Source organism: Bufo gargarizans, chromosome 7 (genome assembly GCF_014858855.1).
Source record: "Bufo gargarizans isolate SCDJY-AF-19 chromosome 7, ASM1485885v1, whole genome shotgun sequence".
Taxonomy (NCBI): Eukaryota; Metazoa; Chordata; class Amphibia; order Anura; family Bufonidae; genus Bufo; species Bufo gargarizans.
In genome coordinates this window covers 46,800,753-46,818,885 of record NC_058086.1, presented here as the reverse complement: position 1 = coordinate 46,818,885, position 18,133 = coordinate 46,800,753, and the positions used below count along the sequence as shown (strand labels likewise).

General features: G+C 40.3%; 1 long non-coding RNA gene across 1 annotated transcript; it reads right to left on the bottom strand.

Moving 5' to 3' along the window:
- Window positions 1–1,657: 1,657 nt before the first annotated feature.
- Window positions 1,658–17,929, bottom strand: LOC122943903. Its single transcript, XR_006390907.1, has 4 exons — window positions 17,880–17,929; window positions 12,596–12,804; window positions 6,519–6,554; window positions 1,658–1,758 (listed from the first exon to the last, which is right to left on the bottom strand). It is a non-coding gene; the product is annotated as an uncharacterized LOC122943903 (long non-coding RNA).
- Window positions 17,930–18,133: the final 204 nt, after the last annotated feature.

The following is an 18,133-nucleotide window of genomic DNA, read 5'->3' as shown; positions in this document are numbered from 1 at the left end:
CTTCCGTAAAGTCCTCATACACGTATAGCTTTTGGCATTTGTGCAGTTCATTGCTGATTTGAGATAGCATATAGGAAACGCAGAACGTTGGTGGTTTCAGAGATTTCTTCTGTACCTTTCCAGTTCACGTAGGGAATAAAATCTGTTTTGAATCTCTCTGCCTGTGTGGTCAGAACTCGATTCTAAGCTGATATGACAACACCGCGCAAGCAAAGACGTATTTGTTCCTTCATCTTGTAGATTTCTTGCTTACAGCATCGAGATTAAAGGGATTTCCGGTCACATTAACAACTGATCTCAGCAATTTTTTTTTCTTGCCCCAGAAATGTTAGCAGAGTTAAAGAATTGTCTTGCAATCAATATAATTGAAGCAGGTCAAAACCTGGTCTTATAGACCAGACATTATTCTTACTAGTTACACTGCAAGTGAGAATTCTATGTACTTTATAGTAGTTACAAACCAGGAGAAGGATATTCTTATTGAAGGACTATTTACATCATGTTATTTAAAAAAAAAAAAACAGCAAATATATTGTAGGCTTTTTTTTAGAGAATACTTATATTCTGACATAATACTATACTACTTACCACTACTGTAATACTTCCCACTATATACAAGAAAATAACCACTATAATGATGCCTTCTACTGTACATATATCTGCTATAATACTGCTCCTATGTACAAGAATATAACTACTATAATACTGTCTCCTATGTGCAAGTATATAACTACTATAATACTGCTCCTATGTACAAGAATAGAACTACTATAATACTGCTCCTATGTACAAGAATATAACTACTATAATACTGTTCCTATGTACAAGAATATAACTACTATAATACTGTCTCCTATGTGCAAGTATATAACTACTATAATACTGCTCCTATGTACAAGAATATAACTACTATAACACTGCTCCTATGTACAAGAATATAACTACTATAATACTGCCTCCTATGTACAAGAATATAACTACTATAATACTGCTCCTATGTACAAGAATAGAACTACTATAATACTGCCTCCTATGTACAAGAATATAACTACTATAATACTGCTCCTATGTACAAGAATATAACTACTATAATACTGCTCCTATGTACAAGAATATAACTACTATAATACTGCTCCTATGTACAAGAATATAACTACTATAATACTGCGTCCTATGTACAAGAATATAACTACTATAATACTGCTCCTATGTACAAGAATATAACTACTATAATACTGCTCCTATGTACAAGAATATATCTACTATAATACTGCTCCTATGTACAAGAATATAACTGCTATAATACTGCGTCCTATGTACAAGAATATAACTGCTATAATACTGCGTCCTATGTACAAGAATATAACTACTATAATACTGCTCCTATGTACAAGAATATAACTACTATAATACTGCCTCCTATGTACAAGAATATGACTACTATAATACTGCTCCTATGGAGAGGAGTAGAACACATTCTCTGCCTTCTGATATATATTTTCTTCAGTGTATAGCATATACTGTAGGTTGATACCAATATACAGTATAATTGAAAAAGCTTTGCATTATGATTAAAAGATATTTTTGCATTTCTTGACCTGAGTAGACCACGGGTAGTTTAGCTCTTTTTGCATTTCATCAGAAACAGAAATCATTACCCTCTGGCCGCAGTCCAGACTCTTCCACTGCTTCTTAGTTGGTTATACAGGATACGCAGCAAATCTTCTCGGTGCCTGAAAATCATTACTGAGCCGAACGCTGAAAAGTAAAGTAATATGAAGATTTGTCAGATAGAAGGAAGGAAATACTATTCAGCATAACCAGTCCTGATCCCAAACTGTGTGAGGGAGCCTTCTATGCAATGTACCCTGAGATACCTCTCAGTAAGAATGCTTTCATGACTATAAACAGTTACACAGAAAGTGGGTCCCTGGGGAACAAAGAAGGGCCCATTTTTAAAAAGTTGATTTTGCAGTTTCATCACACAGGCACCACCACACCACTATGTATTGCCACAATAATACTGATATATATTGCCCATAATATACCACCATTGAATGCCAAAAAACTTGAAGTATTCAATTAATACATGGGTTCCACTGGGGTCATTATGCCTAACACGGTGGGTGACTCTGGGACAGCATGACAGCTTCCACTGGGGTTATTACAGCTATTACTATGGCTTTTACTGTGGTTATTATGGCTAGCATTGTGGCTGAACTTTGGGTAGCATGGATTCCTCTAAAATTATTATGGCTAGTACTGTGGCTGACCCTGTGGTGGAATGGCTTCCACTGAGGTCATTATGGCTAGTACTGTGGCTTTCAGTGAGGTCATTATAGCTAGCACTTTGGCTGACCATTGGGTAGGATGGCTACCACTAGATTTATTATGGCTAGCACTGTGGCCGACCCTATAGTAGCATGAATTCCACTGAGGTCATTATAGCTAGCACTATGGCTGACCCTTGGGTAGCATAGCTTCCACAGGGGCTATTATGGCTAGTACTCTGGCTTTCACTGAGGTCATTATGGCTAGCTTTGTGGCTGAACTTTGGGTAGCATGGCTTCCACTGGTGTTATTATGGTTAGCACTGTGGCTGACCATTGGGTAGAATGACTTCCACTGGGGTTATTATGGCTAGCACTGTGGCTGACCCTATAGTAGCATGAATTCCACTGAGGTCATTATGGCTAGCACTATGGTTGACCCTAGGGTAGCATGACTTCCGCTGGGGTGATTGTGGCTAGCATAGTGGTTGATTCTTGGTTAGCATGACTTCCACTGAGCTGAATATGGCTAGCAGTGTGGCTGACCATTGGTTAGCATGGCTTCCACTGGGTTCATTATGGCTAGCACTATGGCTGTGGTATCATGAAATACTATCCACACCTTCCTCTTTTGACATGGTGGTTGACATACAGATGAGGCCATAAAATAAACGCCTTGAGAATCCTCAATTTAGAACATTATTAGGACACTGGATACAGTTATCGGGCAATACCTCCTGGTATATATAGGTATATAACCTAGATATTAGATACAGCGATGCTGAGCATTAAGTGATGCTGTCCACTGACGAGGCTGGGAAGGTGGTAACAGCACTTTCCTTAGATGCCCAGTAGGTTGGTGTTGGACCCATGGACATGACTCTTCCAAGTTTATTTGCAATGCAGCCTCCATGCATATTAGCTCATGTCGGCCAAAGCAGAGACTCTTCCAATAAGAAGAGTGACCAATGGGTCACTGAGGTCGGTGAGTCTCTGGTTTGGTTATCATGAGCTAATTTCCATAATTTTTTTTACCACCACTGGGTCTCTTCCATGAGAACCAGAATCGACCCTCCGGAACAATAAAACTTTCAAGTTATTTTCACTCCCAAAGTGGAAATCAGCGATACATTGCAATTATTCTGTATCTCCTGATGATCCAGGAAATTATCGCCTGCCACATTTGACTCCGTAAATAAATTCGGTGCTCCCTCTGTCATCTGATGAATGACGGCTGCCAATTATTTGTTAGAGGGTATTGACGATGATTGCATTGCAATTAGCAAGTATCAAAAGGCTTGATTTTATTTGAAATAAAAAAAAATATTATGACGGATGAAAGGCGTTGACTATGCTGATGGGACATTTATAATGTCACAATGTGTCCGCAATTGTCATCTGAGGATCTATTTGTGTAGGGACGAAGACCCAGTGTGGCGTATTGTGTGTTACTCGAAGCTCGGCTGATGGGCACCGCAGGCAGCAATTCAGCCCCAGGCAAAACCAGCAATGACGCCTTTTATATATGATCGATGTCAACGTCAACTGGCTGCGTACATGAGAACATCCTGTTGTGTGCTGTCATATAGACAATCATTCAGCTCTAATCATCCCGTAGTGATCCTGCCTTGACGCTCCCAACGGGAATCTCTCGCTTTAATACGAGACGATTCTAAAGCACTTGCATCAGCATCGCCGCGCTTATGAATCGGAGCCTGATTTACGAATGCTGCGATCATTGTAACTGCTTGCAGCTTATCATGCTGCTTTTCATCATCACAGATCAAATCTATGGTGCAGCAAGTGTTCAATTTCCCTACAGCACCCCCGCAGGGGAGATAAAGCATTGCACATGTTGGAAATAAAGCTCTGTGTATTTAAATTACAGATGTTTTCAGTCCTCCAGAGTGAGAGGCTGAATTGGTTGTTTACAGATGAGGGTCCTGAACAGAGGAACCCTTGTATATTAACTCACTATTCCATCAGGCAGACAAACCATCTCACGCCCGTGCCATTGCTCTGAATATCGGGGCAAGCACGGAGGCCTTGCTGCTGCTAGCTGAGCAGCCTATGTACCTACCGTGTGTACACCGCTGACGTGTGTGGAAATGGAGGTGGATATCCTGTGTCCGATCCCACCGCCTCCATTTCCTGGTGTGCCCAGATATCAGCAGCACATACACAAATGGTATCTATGCTGCTCAAATCCTCCGAACTTGTGCCAATAGTCAGAGCAATGACAGTAGGGTGTGACAGATGGGGCCAGGTGAGATATCTGTCTCTCGAGCAGCAAATCCAGACCCTAGGTGCTCCAGAATGCTGATTTGAACCTAATTTGATTAATTAAAATCAATGTGTTCATCTCTAATGATAACATTTGGTCTGTCTGCAGTCACCACTAGGGGGAGCCACCTGAGACCAAAAACTGATGTAGTGTTCAGTGCTATAAAGGTATATGTGGTGCTCAGCATAATAAGCATATGACTCCTGCTCAATCCAACCTACCAGTCTGCTAAGATCCTACAAGTATAATAGTAAAGTTAAAGGTAACATTGTTTCTTTAAGCAATATATTGACCCCTTTTAATTTCCCTCATTCTGGAGATCCAGAGAGAAATTAGCTGAGCAGAAGCCACTTGTGGGGGCTGAAGTGGAAGCGGTTCCATCACTTGGCTGCTGAAGTGATTGGAAATTGCTGAATCTTCACCCTTCTGACAAGTACCACTTGAGTATAAACACAATCAAAGCCTGCCTTACCTCAGCACTCTTCCTATAAGATGCAGAGAGAGAAGGGTTAATATAATGGAGGGATGGGTCTTTGGAGGCTTACCCCACTTTGGACATGACCCCAATTACTCCCTAAACCCCACTTTGCCATATGATACTTAAAGGACTCATAAATGAGTGATACGGTACTAGGTATATGTTTCAAGTAGCACAAGAATATCCAAAGCAGCTGTACACTATGAGGACCCTACAAACAGCTCCTCATAGCTCAGCTTCCTGGACATCTGTAAGTGTGGTTATAGGAGTGGAATATTGGAGCAGCCATATGCCTGATTTGGCTGCATTCCAAAAAAATCTAAAAGATTCACAAATCCTATTATGTTATTCTAGTGTCCATGCTAAAAGTCTTGCCAAAATTTAAAGGACCAGGGAGGTTTCTCAGCACAAAATCTGGTTAATAAAATTAAAATTGTGGCTATGCTAAAGTGTCTCATTAGTCGAAACCCATTGCCAAATTGGTCAGTGAGTTCTTGATTTGTATCTTTGTATCTACTAAGAACATTAACATACAAAATTAATTTCCTTAAAAAGCATAAGAACCTCGGGGGAGGGACTTGCTGTAGACCCTCCCATGAGTACCATAAAAATCCTATTAAGTTAGTTACAGACATTTTTTGACAATGTTTAGTATTATTATACCCCAAAACCAGTAGGTCTATGTTCTGTCCTGCTGCAGTAAAACAAGAGGTTCAAGCATATTCAAATATTTGGAACTGGGTAACAACCACAAATCGCTTAGCTCTGTGTAATTAACTGTCACTGAAGCCTATTGACTGCTGTGAGGCTATTGTCAACCAAGCACCTCTAGCCCTCCCTGCATTAGACTGCAGGTAGCTCACTGTCTGTGACATGCATGCAGCTGCACAGGGCACAGCCTCTCCTGTGCATTAGACCTGAATCTATATCTCTCCAGGATCCTGTTTCCAATTTTTTATTATCTATACAACCATAGGTTCTGGTAGATGTGATCTGCCCTCACCTCCGTTGTGATGCCTGGAAAAGGCACCATGGGACATTATAACTAGATTTCTAAAATTAAGATGGTGGCGGCAATCTACTTGAAGCCAGAGGTTGCATGGAGGAATAAAATATTACTGTAAAATGTAGGCGACGTTCAGAGGTGTAAGGACTGACCTTACGTGTCTGCGGTGGTTCCTCTTTATTTGCACCTGCATTGAGGCAGTGCTGGTACTTATTGTTCAGCAAATGCCGAAAAGTCAAAGGTTATCTAAGATCCGCAGAGCTCAGAAAGTGTTTACTTTGGAGGATGAGGGTCTCTGTCGATCTCAGCTGTATGTTCAAGGAGCGAGCTGCCTCATTATGTCATTAGGACTAATGATGCTTCATGAAAGTGCTTGCAGGTGACAAGGATGAAATAATTGGGCAAAGAAATGTGAAGGAGCAGATGCCGAGGAGCAGAGAAGTCACACACTAACCAAAAGACAAACTTAATAACATTTACCTGTAAGTGACGGCAAAAGAAGAACTTCGCATAGAACTAAAAATAAATAAAAAAGTTAACATTAAAGGAGAACTCCCACCTTATACATTTATGGCACGACTACAGGATATGCCTTGAAGAATTGATGCAGGCCCCACCTCTGAGACCCCTACTGATCTCCACTATGAGGGTCCCTAAGCCTACAGCTAACCAGCAGGCAATTGACAGCAGATGCCCCATTTGACAGGACGGGAGCAGTGGAACCCTGATGTGGAGAAGGTTAGGGTTACGAGAGTTACCTTCTACATAGAATGGAATATAATAGTAGTTATAATCCTCTATATAAGAGGCAGTATTATAGTAGTTATATTCTTGTACATAGGAGGCAGTATTATAGTAGTTATATTCTTGTACATAGGAGGCAGTATTATAGTAGTTATATTCTTGTACATAGGAGGTAGTATTATAGTAGTTATATTCTTGTACATAGGAGGCAGTATTATAGTAGTTATATTCTTGTACATAGGAGCAGTATTATAGTAGTTATATTCTTGTACATAGGAGGCAGTATTATAGTAGTTTTATTCTTGTACATAGGAGCAGTATTATAGTAGTTATATTCTTGTACATAGGAGCAGTATTATAGTAGTTATATTCTTGTACATAGGGAGCAGTATTATAGTAGTTATATTCTTGTACAGAGGAGCAGTATTATAGTAGTTATATTCTTGTACATAGGATGCAGTATTATAGTAGTTATATTCTTGTACATAGGGGGCAGTATTATAGTAGTTATACTCTTGTACAGAGGAACAGTATTATAGTAGTTATATTCTTGTACATAGGAGCAGTATTATAGTAGTTATACTCTTGTACATAGGAACAGTATTATAGCAGTTATATTCTTGTACATAGGGGCAGTATTATAGTAGTTATATTCTTGTACATAGGAACAGTATTATAGCAGTTATATTCTTGTACATAGGGGCAGTATTATAATAGTTATATTCTTATACATAGGGGCAGTATTATAGTAGTTATATTCTTGTACATAGGAGCAGTATTATAGTAGTTATATTCTTGTACATAGGAGCAGTATTATAGTAGTTATATTCTTGTGGTATAGGGGGCAGTATTATAGTAGTTATATTCTTGTACATAGGAGCAGTATTATAATAGTTATATTCTTGTACATCGGAGCAGTATTATAGTATTTATATTCTTGTACATAGGAGCAGGATTATAGTAGTTATATTCTTGTACAGGGGGCAGTATTATAGTAGTTATATTCTTGTACATAGGAGGCAGTATTATAGTAGTTATATTCTTGTACATCGGAGCAGTATTATAGTAGTTATATTCTTGTACATAGGAGCAGGATTATAGTAGTTATATTCTTGTACATAGGAGCAGTATTATATAGTTATATTCTTGTACATCGGAGCAGTATTATAGTAGTTATATTCTTGTACATAGGAGCAGTATTATAGTAGTTATATTCTTGGACATAGGAGGCAGTAGTATATAGTTATATTCTTGTACGATCGGAGCAGTATTAATAGTAGTTTATATTCTGGAACATAGGAGCAGGAGTGAGAGTAGTTATAGTCATTGTACATAGGAGCAGTATTATAAGTAGTTATATTCTTGTACATAGGAGCAGTATTATAGTAGTTATATTCTTGTACAGAGGAAGACAGTATTATAAGTAGTTATATTCTGGGAGCAGAGGAGCAGTATTATAATGTATTATATTCATTGTACATAGGAGCCAGTAGTTAGAGTAGTTAATGTTCTTGGTACATAGGAGCAGTATTATAGTAGTTATATTCTTGTACATAGGAAGCAGTATTATAGTAAGTTATATTCATTGTACATGAGGGGCAGTATTATAGTAGTTATATTCTTGTAACATAGAGCAGTAAATTATAAGTAGGTTATATTCTTGTAACACTCGGAGGCAGTATTAGAGTATGTTATATTCTTGTACATAGGAGGCAGTCATTATATTACTTATATTCATTGTACATAGGGAAGGCAGTATATAGTAGTTATATTCTTGTACATAGGAGGCAGTAGTATAATAGGTTATATTCTTGTACATAGGAGCAGTATTATAGTAAGTGATATTCCTTGTACATAGGAGCAGTATTATAGTATTAATTCTTGTACATAGGAGCAGTATTATAAGTAGTTATATTCTTGTACATAGGAGCAGTATTATAGTAGTTATATTCTTGTACATAGGAGCAGTATTATAGTAGTTATATTCTTGTACATAGGAGCAGTATTATAGTAGTTTATATCTTGTACATAGGAGCAGTATTATAGTAGTTATATTCTTGTACATAGGAGCAGTATTATAGTAGTTATATTCTTGTACATAGGAGCAGTATTATAGTAGTTATATTCTTGTACATAGGAGCAGTATTATAGTAGTTATATTCTTGTACATAGGAGCAGTATTATAGTAGTTATATTCTTGTACATAGGAGCAGTATTATAGTAGTTATATTCTTGTACATAGGAGCAGTATTATAGTAGTTATATTCTTGTACATAGGAGCAGTATTATAATAGTTATATTCTTGTACATAGGAGCAGTATTATAGTAGTTATATTCTTGTACATAGGAGCAGTATTATAGTAGTTATATTCTTGTACATAGGAGGCAGTATTATAGTAGTTATATTCTTGTACATAGGAGCAGTATTATAGTAGTTATATTCTTGTACATAGGAGGCAGTATTATAGTAGTATATTCTTGTACATAGGAGCAGTATTATATAGTTATATTCTTGTACATAGGAGCAGTATTATAGTAGTTATATTCTTGTACATAGGAGCAGTATTATAAGTAGTTATATTCTTGTACATAGGAGCAGTATTATAGTAGTTATATTCTTGTACATAGGAGCAGTATTATAGTAGTTATATTCTTGTACATAGGAGGCAGTATTATAGTAGTTATATTCTTGTACATAGGAGCAGTATTATAGTAGTTATATTCTTGTACATAGGAGCAGTATTATAGTAGTTATATTCTTGTACATAGGAGCAGTATTATAGTAGTTATATTCTTGTACATAGGAGCAGTATTATAGTAGTTATATTCTTGTACATAGGAGCAGTATTATAGTAGTTATATTCTTGTACATAGGAGCAGTATTATAGTAGTTATATTCTTGTACATAGGAGCAGTATTATAGTAGTTATATTCTTGTACATAGGAGCAGTATTATAGTAGTTATATTCTTGTACATAGGAGCAGTATTATAGTAGTTATATTCTTGTACATAGGAGCAGTATTATAGTAGTTATATTCTTGTACATAGGGGCAGTATTATAGTAGTTATATTCTTGTACATAGGAGCAGTATTATAATAGTTATATTCTTGTACATCGGAGCAGTATTATAGTAGTTATATTCTTGTACATAGGAGGCAGTATTAGTTATCGTATTTTACATAGGGGACTGTATTGTCGTAATTATAGTCCTTTAGTATTGTAGTAGTTTAAATTAGCATGTGTTTGATTATATTAGTTTTATACAGTATGTATTGAGTTTTTATTCATCTTCTTTTAAATCTTCAAGTTTCTTTCAAATATTGCATTCTCCACAGACAATTCCAGTACTGAATATAAATTTGTGATATAATCAGCTACAGCAGAAATCGCTTGTTAGTTATTAAAATAAAACCGACATTACCAGACGTCTGTCAGCAGGAACGTTGAGCAGAAAACAGTGAGTGAAACTCCAAAACAGAAACCAGTGTCAGTTTTCCGTGTGCAGTTAATGATAACATACAAGTGGCATTGGATGACCAAACATTGTCCCCATTGTTGTACCTGGAGTCAGACTAAGCCGAGGCACAAGAGGCTGCTCTGCGTGAGACAGGAAGTGACTTCTGCGGCCAGGGATGGCCGAGGAATTGTAAGCTTTTAGGGTTTTTTTATTTTTATTTTTTCCAGATCAGATTAGACAGATGTGTTGATATGTAATTCTATTATGTACAGGAACTAGTAAATACCTTCACAATGAAGCTGAAATGTTATCTTAAGAAGCAAAAAAGATTAAAAAGCAAAAAATACCTTGACCTTAAATCACTTCTGTTTTAGTAATGACTGACGCCAAGGATTAGACCATTAATTCGTTATTCCTTCACATATCTGGCATACCATTGCCAGTAATATGGATAGCATGAGAGGGAGCTACTATACTTGAGCCTGTTTGTGTGATACTCAGGGGCGGACTGGCTATATACAGGGAAACTTCCTAATGGGCTGATGTCCAGGGGGCCGCCCGAGCCCCTCTACGACCGCTGGCTGGATGCCTAATGATCTGCTGCCCTCAGTATTAGTTATTGCTAGGCGCATCAGGTAATTGTGCACCTCGCCAGCAGCAACAGGTGCCCCCTGAATTCAACTGTATCACAGTCCTCATTATGGTGATAGGGCAGTATTTTATGCTTCTCTGTGGTATTTGGTTCTGGCTGAGGCGGTATTTTGTGCTGCACTGTGGTATTTGGTTCTGCTGGGGCGGTATTTTGTGCTGCACTATAGTATTTGGTTCTGCTGGGGCAGTAGTTTAGTGTTGCACTGTGGTATATGGTTCTTCTGGGGTGGTATTTTGTGCTACATTGTGGTGTTTGGTTCTGCTGGGGCAGTATTTTCTGCTGCACTGTGGTATTTGGTTCTGCTGGGGTGGTATTTAGTGTTGCACTGTGGTACTTGGTTCTGCTGGGGCGGTATTTTGTACTCCACTACGGTATTACTGACCCCTCTTAGTTCTGTTGTCTAGGCCATCTTACCTTGTCCTGCTTCTGTCAATTTGGACTCAATACAACTTGGGGCCACTTTTAGGTTTTCTTCCAGGGCCAATTTAACTTCCCAGTCCGCCCCTGGTGAGTGTATCCAGGTCTGTCTCTTGTGATACTGTCCAGTTAACCTGTGTATCAAAGCCTTACATGTGTGCTGCTATCTGCAGTGCCAGTGTATCCAAGCCTATCACATGTGATACTGTTTGCTGAACCAGTGTGTCTAGGGGCTTATGCACATGACCGTATGTATTTTGCGGTCCATAAAACACGGATCCGCAAAAAATACGGATTACGTCAGTGTGACATCGGTAATGCATCCATTATTTATTTTTTTGCAAACCCATTGAAGTAAATGGTTCCGCAAATGGGCCGCAAAAAACCGGAACAGACATTGAAAGAAAATACGTTCTTGTGCTTGAGCCCTAAGCCTATCACCCATGATACAGCCTGCGGAGGTGGTTTGTGAGGTGGGATACGACCTGTGAAGCCGATATATCTAAGCCTGCTGCACTGCTGTATCACAGCCTGTCATGTGTGATACTGTCTGCTGAGTCAGTGTATCTAAGCCTGTCATGCATGATTGCGTCTATCAATTACATGTATCTGAGCCTACGATTTGAAGCCTGTTATGTGGATACTGTTGGCTGAGCTCCTGTACACAAGCCTTTCTTGTGTGATACAGTCGGCTGAGCTGATGTATCTAGGTCTACAATGTGTGATACTGTTTAATGATCCATTGCATCCAAGCCTATCAGGTGTCATACTGTGCTAAATGGCAGCTGAAGCGACAACCGTACCTGTGAGCTATAAACAGGCTCAGCAGTTGTCAGTTCCTTCCTCCTGGCAGTCGGCTGAAAATGCATTATGCTTTAAGGGGTGACAATAGTCATAGGAGAAAACTGCAATATCCTACAGCATGATGCTGGGGGGCATTAAAATGTGTCGAAAATGTTGCAAAAGCTATAGATGAGTATTGTATAAATAACACTAACAATGAGCTGGTGCATTGCCCTTTAAATGTTATGTTACTCATATAATTCCCCCTGTAACAACCTCCTATGCATCCCACTTGGAGAAGTGAGGGTCAGAGGAGCGTCGCCGATCCACGCTATGCATCCCCCATGTTACATGTAATAACACATCATGGATGTTTGCCTACAGCAGAATTAATCCACAGTCACAATATTGTATCACAAAGGGATTAGCAGTAAATATCAGATTGGTGCAGCCGCTCCAGGTGCAATAAATGAAATAATCACCATTTGGGTCCCCATCTAACCTGATTAGATTCCGCTGATGCTGACGCCAAAGATTAATTATCTGTATTATTGCTACAACTCTTCAATAGCGAGGCCTCCGAGGCTGAGCACAATATGCTGATTCTTATTGCTGGAAACATCTGGAGGGAACTTGTCAATTTGGATCCTGCGAAAGTCAATTTGTACAATTGTTTGTCACCAATTCGCTTAGCTGTCCAATTCATTTTGACTAATAAATGGAGGGAAAAAAAGGCAGAAATAAATACATTTATTGTAAACAAATTAGAAAATGTAAATGTAATATATACAGAGAGAAATCAAAATACATAAGATTAAAAATAGAAATACAATGTTTCTAATACATTTTTAAGTAAATAAAACAAGGATGAAAACATAGATTAAAGAAAGCATACACATATAATTAATAGACACATACATTTTATCTAGAGCTGATAGTATGGCCCAATGGTGCTGCTGACCATGTGTGGCCAAGGTATGCCCACGGGTGGCAGCCACTGGGTGCATGACTTTGTGGTGAAACTGTGCAGCCACAGGTGGATGTGACCAGCTGCGCCACTAAGGCTACTTTCACACTAGCGTTTGATCGGATCCGTTCTGAACGGATCCGATCATATTAATGCAGACGGAGGCTCCGTTCAGTACGGATCCGTCTGCATTAATAACTTAGAAAAAAATCTAAGTGTGAAAGTAGCCTGAGCGGATCCGTTCAGACTTTCAATGTAAAGTCAATGGGGGACGGATCCGCTTGAAGATTGAGCCATATGGTGACATCTTCAAGCGGATCCGTTCCCATTGACTTACATTGTAAGTCTGAACGGATCCGCTCGCCTCCGCACGGCCAGGCGGACAGCTGAACGCTGCAAGCAGCGTTCAGCTGTCCGCCTGTCCGTGCGGAGGCGAGCGGAGCGGAGGCTGAACGCCGCCAGACTGATGCAGTCTGAGCGGATCCGCTCCATTCAGACTGCATCAGGGCTGGACGGAGGCGTTCGGGTCCGCTCGTGAGCTCCTTCAAACGGAGCTCACGAGCGGACCGACGAGCGCAAGTGTGAAAGGAGCCTAACAGTACCAATAGTGTGTATATATAGATACAGTATATAAAAAAAGGAGCAACACTGTAAAAATTACAATAAAGTGCAGGGAGTGCCAGCGCAGGGCATCCAGTAAGTAGAAGTAATAATTCCACGGCACCTCCATATATAGTAGAAAAAAACGTGTCCTTTATTCACTAATGTGACGCTTCAGTGCTCTTAGGGAACTTTTCTTTTTTTTATTGAGTTCCGTCCTAGGGGCTCAATACCGGGAAGAAACTAATCAGTTTTATCCTAATGCATTCTGAATGCTGCTGTATTTTTGCCTTGATTTACATGGAAATGCATTAAAAACGGATCCGGTTTTGCGGTCTGTGCATACGCAGACCTTTAAAAATGTGAAAGAGATAAATACCGGATCTGTTTTTCTGGATCACAACCAGAGAGACGGATCCGGTATTGCAATACATTTGTAAGACGGAGCCGTCTCCGGATCCGTCTACAAATGGTATCCGTTTGCATACAGATTGTTTCGGCGACTGAACTGCCTGCCGGCCGGAATCCAGCGACGCTAGTGTTCAAGTACCCTTACTGGGACTTTTTTTTTAAGCAACATCTATATAAAACTCTTTATTTTCATTTTTATTTTTTATGTATTTAGCATTTTTTCTGCATATATATTTTCATATAACTTTATATATATTTTTTCTATTAGTTTTTTCATCTTTGTATCTTTTCCTGTGTTTATTTATTTATTTTTGTATCCCCCTATTCACCTTCTAAAAATAAACACTGCAGCCCTCTCTAAGTGAATGCCTTCTTCCATCCGCAGCAGCACACTCCAACTCAGACATCTTCCCCCCACCACTGGTTTCTATGGTGCAAAATAATAAAACAAACACGCAATGGGGAACATCACATATGAAAATCACACGGGTCTCTGAATGTGTGGCTCCACCTCAACTGGGAATAGTGTCAGGACTTCTGAAAACTTCCCTGCCGCATTTTGTTTAGTACCTCCCTGTACGAGGCTTCCCCCCACCACCACCACCACCACCATATTCCCAGCAGGGAAGGGGTTAAGCATCATCCATAATTCCTGTTTTATGTGACGCCCGTGTTTCATTTTCTGGCCTGCGTCCCTTTTCAGTTTACCAGGCCCTTGTATCTGCGAGGGGTTTTGCAGGTCTCCCGTCATGGAGCCTCGCCGCCGCTTCCAGATTGTAAGCAGTTTTGCAAACTTTGACGACAATTACAATAAACGTCGCTATAATTTCCCTGCGTTAACATACGAAGACGCCGCTGCCAAGTCTCCTGCGGGTGCCAAACCTGCCAGGTGTTTCATTGTGGTATCACATTTCCCCACCCCCCTCTTATGAAAGGGGGGCCCGATACATTAAAACTACAGTGGCTGCGAGGTGTCATGGTGGGGAATTTATTATGGGGGGCCCCCGATTGGATTTAATAAGCCTTGAACCACAGTTGAGGCATTTGTTCTGGAGCGGCTGCTCATTGCCGAGCCCACACCTGAATATTCATGCTCTTAGTATTCCCTCAGCTACGCAGAAGCAGCTGTCTGCGCGCCGCGGCAAATGTTCAGGAGATTTCCTCAAATATAAACACCCTCACAGCTGAATGTCCCAGACCCGGGCACCACAGAGGACTGGCATCAAACATTTATGCCAAGGGATTTTATATGGGGGTTTTTTTAGACTGAAAGCTTTGGAAAACAAAATTACTTCACGGCAATCTTTGCAGAGGCATCGAATAGAAATGAAAGGAACTACTTTCTCCCAGGAACTGCGCCACTCTTAGGCCCCCTGCACACGAACATGTGCGCTGCGTGGTCGTGCTGCGGGCCGCAATGCACTAACACAGTCCGTGGGGCAGCCGCAGCGGACCGCGGACCCATTCATTTGAATGCGTCCGCGATCCAGCCGTTCCGCAAAAAGATAGGACATGTTTTATTTTTTTGCGGAACGGAAGTACGGGATGAAACCCCACGGAAGCACTCCATAGTGCTTCCGCAGGGTTCTGTTCCGTGCTTCCATTCCGCACCATTCCGCATTTCTGGATTTGCGGACCCATTCAAGTGAACGGGTCTGCATCCGTGATGCGGAATGCCCACGGAACGGAACCCGTGTATTGCGGATCCGCAAATGCGGTCCACCATATGGCAATGGGAAGCACACATTCGTGTTCAGGGGGCCCTAAGCCTATTGCACATGACCATATGGCTTTGGCCTCCTGCACACGTTTTTTTTTTCCGTTTATGGGCCGTTTTTTGCGTTCCGCATACAGAACCATTAATTTCAATTGGTCTGCAAAAAAAACGGAATGTACTCCGTATGCATTCCGTTTCCATATTTCTGTTTTTCCGTTCTGTTGAAAGATAGAGCTTGTCCTATTATTGCCCGCAAATCACGTTCCGTGGCTCTATACAAGTCCGCAAAAAAAACGGAACGCATATGGAAATGCATCCCTTTGTCTTCCGTATCCGTTCCATTTTTGCGGAACCATCTATTGAAAATGTTATGCCCTGCCCATTTTCTTCTATGCAATTACTGTATACTGTATATGCCATATGGAAAAATGGACCGGAAAAACGGAACAGAAACGGAAACATAATGGAAATGGACCGCAAAACACTGAAAAAGCCATACGATAGTGTGCAATAGGCCTTTTTCAGTGTTTTGTGGTCCGTTTTTCATGGATCCATTGTTCAGTTTTTTGTTTCCGTTGTGTTTTCGTTTCTGTTCCGTTTTTACATTCCGTTTTTCCGTATGGCATATACAGTATACAGTAATTACATAGAAAAAATTGGGCTGGGCATAACATTTTCAATAGATGGTTCCGCAAAAATGGAACGGATACGGAAGACAAACTAATGCATTTCCGTATGTGTTCCGTTTTTTTTTTGCGGACCCATTGACTTGAATGGAGCCATGGAACGTAATTTGTGGGCAATAATAGGACATGTTCTATCTTTCAACAGAACGGAAAAACAGAAATACGGAAACAGAATGCATACGAAGTACATTCCGTTTTTTTTGCGGACCCCTTGAAATGTATGGTTCCGTATACGGAACGTATACGGAACGCAAAAAAACGGCCGTAAACGAAAAAAAAAAAAAAAGGTTCTGTACATGAGGCCTTATCTATAGGCTGAGCCTGGTATTGCAGCTCATTCTCATTTAAAGGGGTTGTCACGCTGGCACTTACTAATGTATGGTGATTCTCTATATTGCTTCCTTTGCTGGCTGGATTTATTTCTCCATCACATTATGCACTACTTGTTTCCAAGGTTGCGACCACCCTGCAATCCAGCCGTGGAGGTCGTGACGACCACAACTGCTGGATTGCAGGGTGGTCATAACTGTGGAAACGAGCAGTGTATAATGTGATGGAAACATGAATGAAGCCAGCAAAGGAGGCGACATGGAGCACTGCACCCGATTCCTTGCACCCGTCATTTTGTGCATGCAGCCCGTCGATAGTCAGGACTTTCGTAACGGTTCCCTCCACTCTGCACAGTCATTAGCGGCACCTTGAAGACTATTTTCTGCATTACAAACAACCGTCCAACTGATACAGTGGGAAAGATTACAGCTAAACCCAGACATTGACCAAATCATAGCATCAATGGGTCCAGATGCTGGGAATGTCAGGACCTTACATACAGATGAATACACAGCCTTCAGTCTGGGAATTGGACTGTCTGCATAGGGTATATGGGGCTAATCAGAGAGGCTGCAAGAGTCTCCCGCTCCCTGTGCATCACATGGACATCATTTTAATGAGACCTGTGTAATACTTAATTTCCCCAGTGGTGGCGCTGCAGGGAAATTGTACACTTACTGTCAGGTCCATCTCTGATTGCAGATGATCATTGATCAGTGGAGTTGTGTTTCTATTCACTGCAGGGCAGGTGGACTACAGTTTTGGTTTGTAAGAAAAAATGACATTATTTTTTTACACATTTTTAGGGATAAGAAAAGCCTCACAGGTTGGGCCCTTCCGATCATAACGTTACGGGACATTCCAGTGGTATGCCATTAGCAAGATGGGAGCACCCCTTTAAGAAGAATACTCAACATATTTATGTTATTGGACCCCAACCGATTGCGAAAAAGGTCACATCCCCAGTAAAAACAAAAAAGAAATTAAAAAAATCTATTAGACAAATACAAAAATATTTGCAGTTATCAGTTTCTCATTCTACAAGGGGAAGTTTTGCCGCCCAGATAAGTATTACCTTGTGAACCGAACAGATGCCCCTTTATCCCGCACCCGAGAAGACATTCCTGCTCCCATGTTAATCATGAAATGATCCCAATTTAGCAAGTGGAAGAAACGGAGTGTAACCTGATGCACAGTACCCAGAGCTCGGGAGCGAAAATATCCCAAGAATTTAACTCCTTCCTCGTAGAATCCACTGACTTATGATACAGGTAAAGTTGTGCGAAAAACTCCATTATCTCCATTGTATCACCTGGGCCAAAGCCGTTG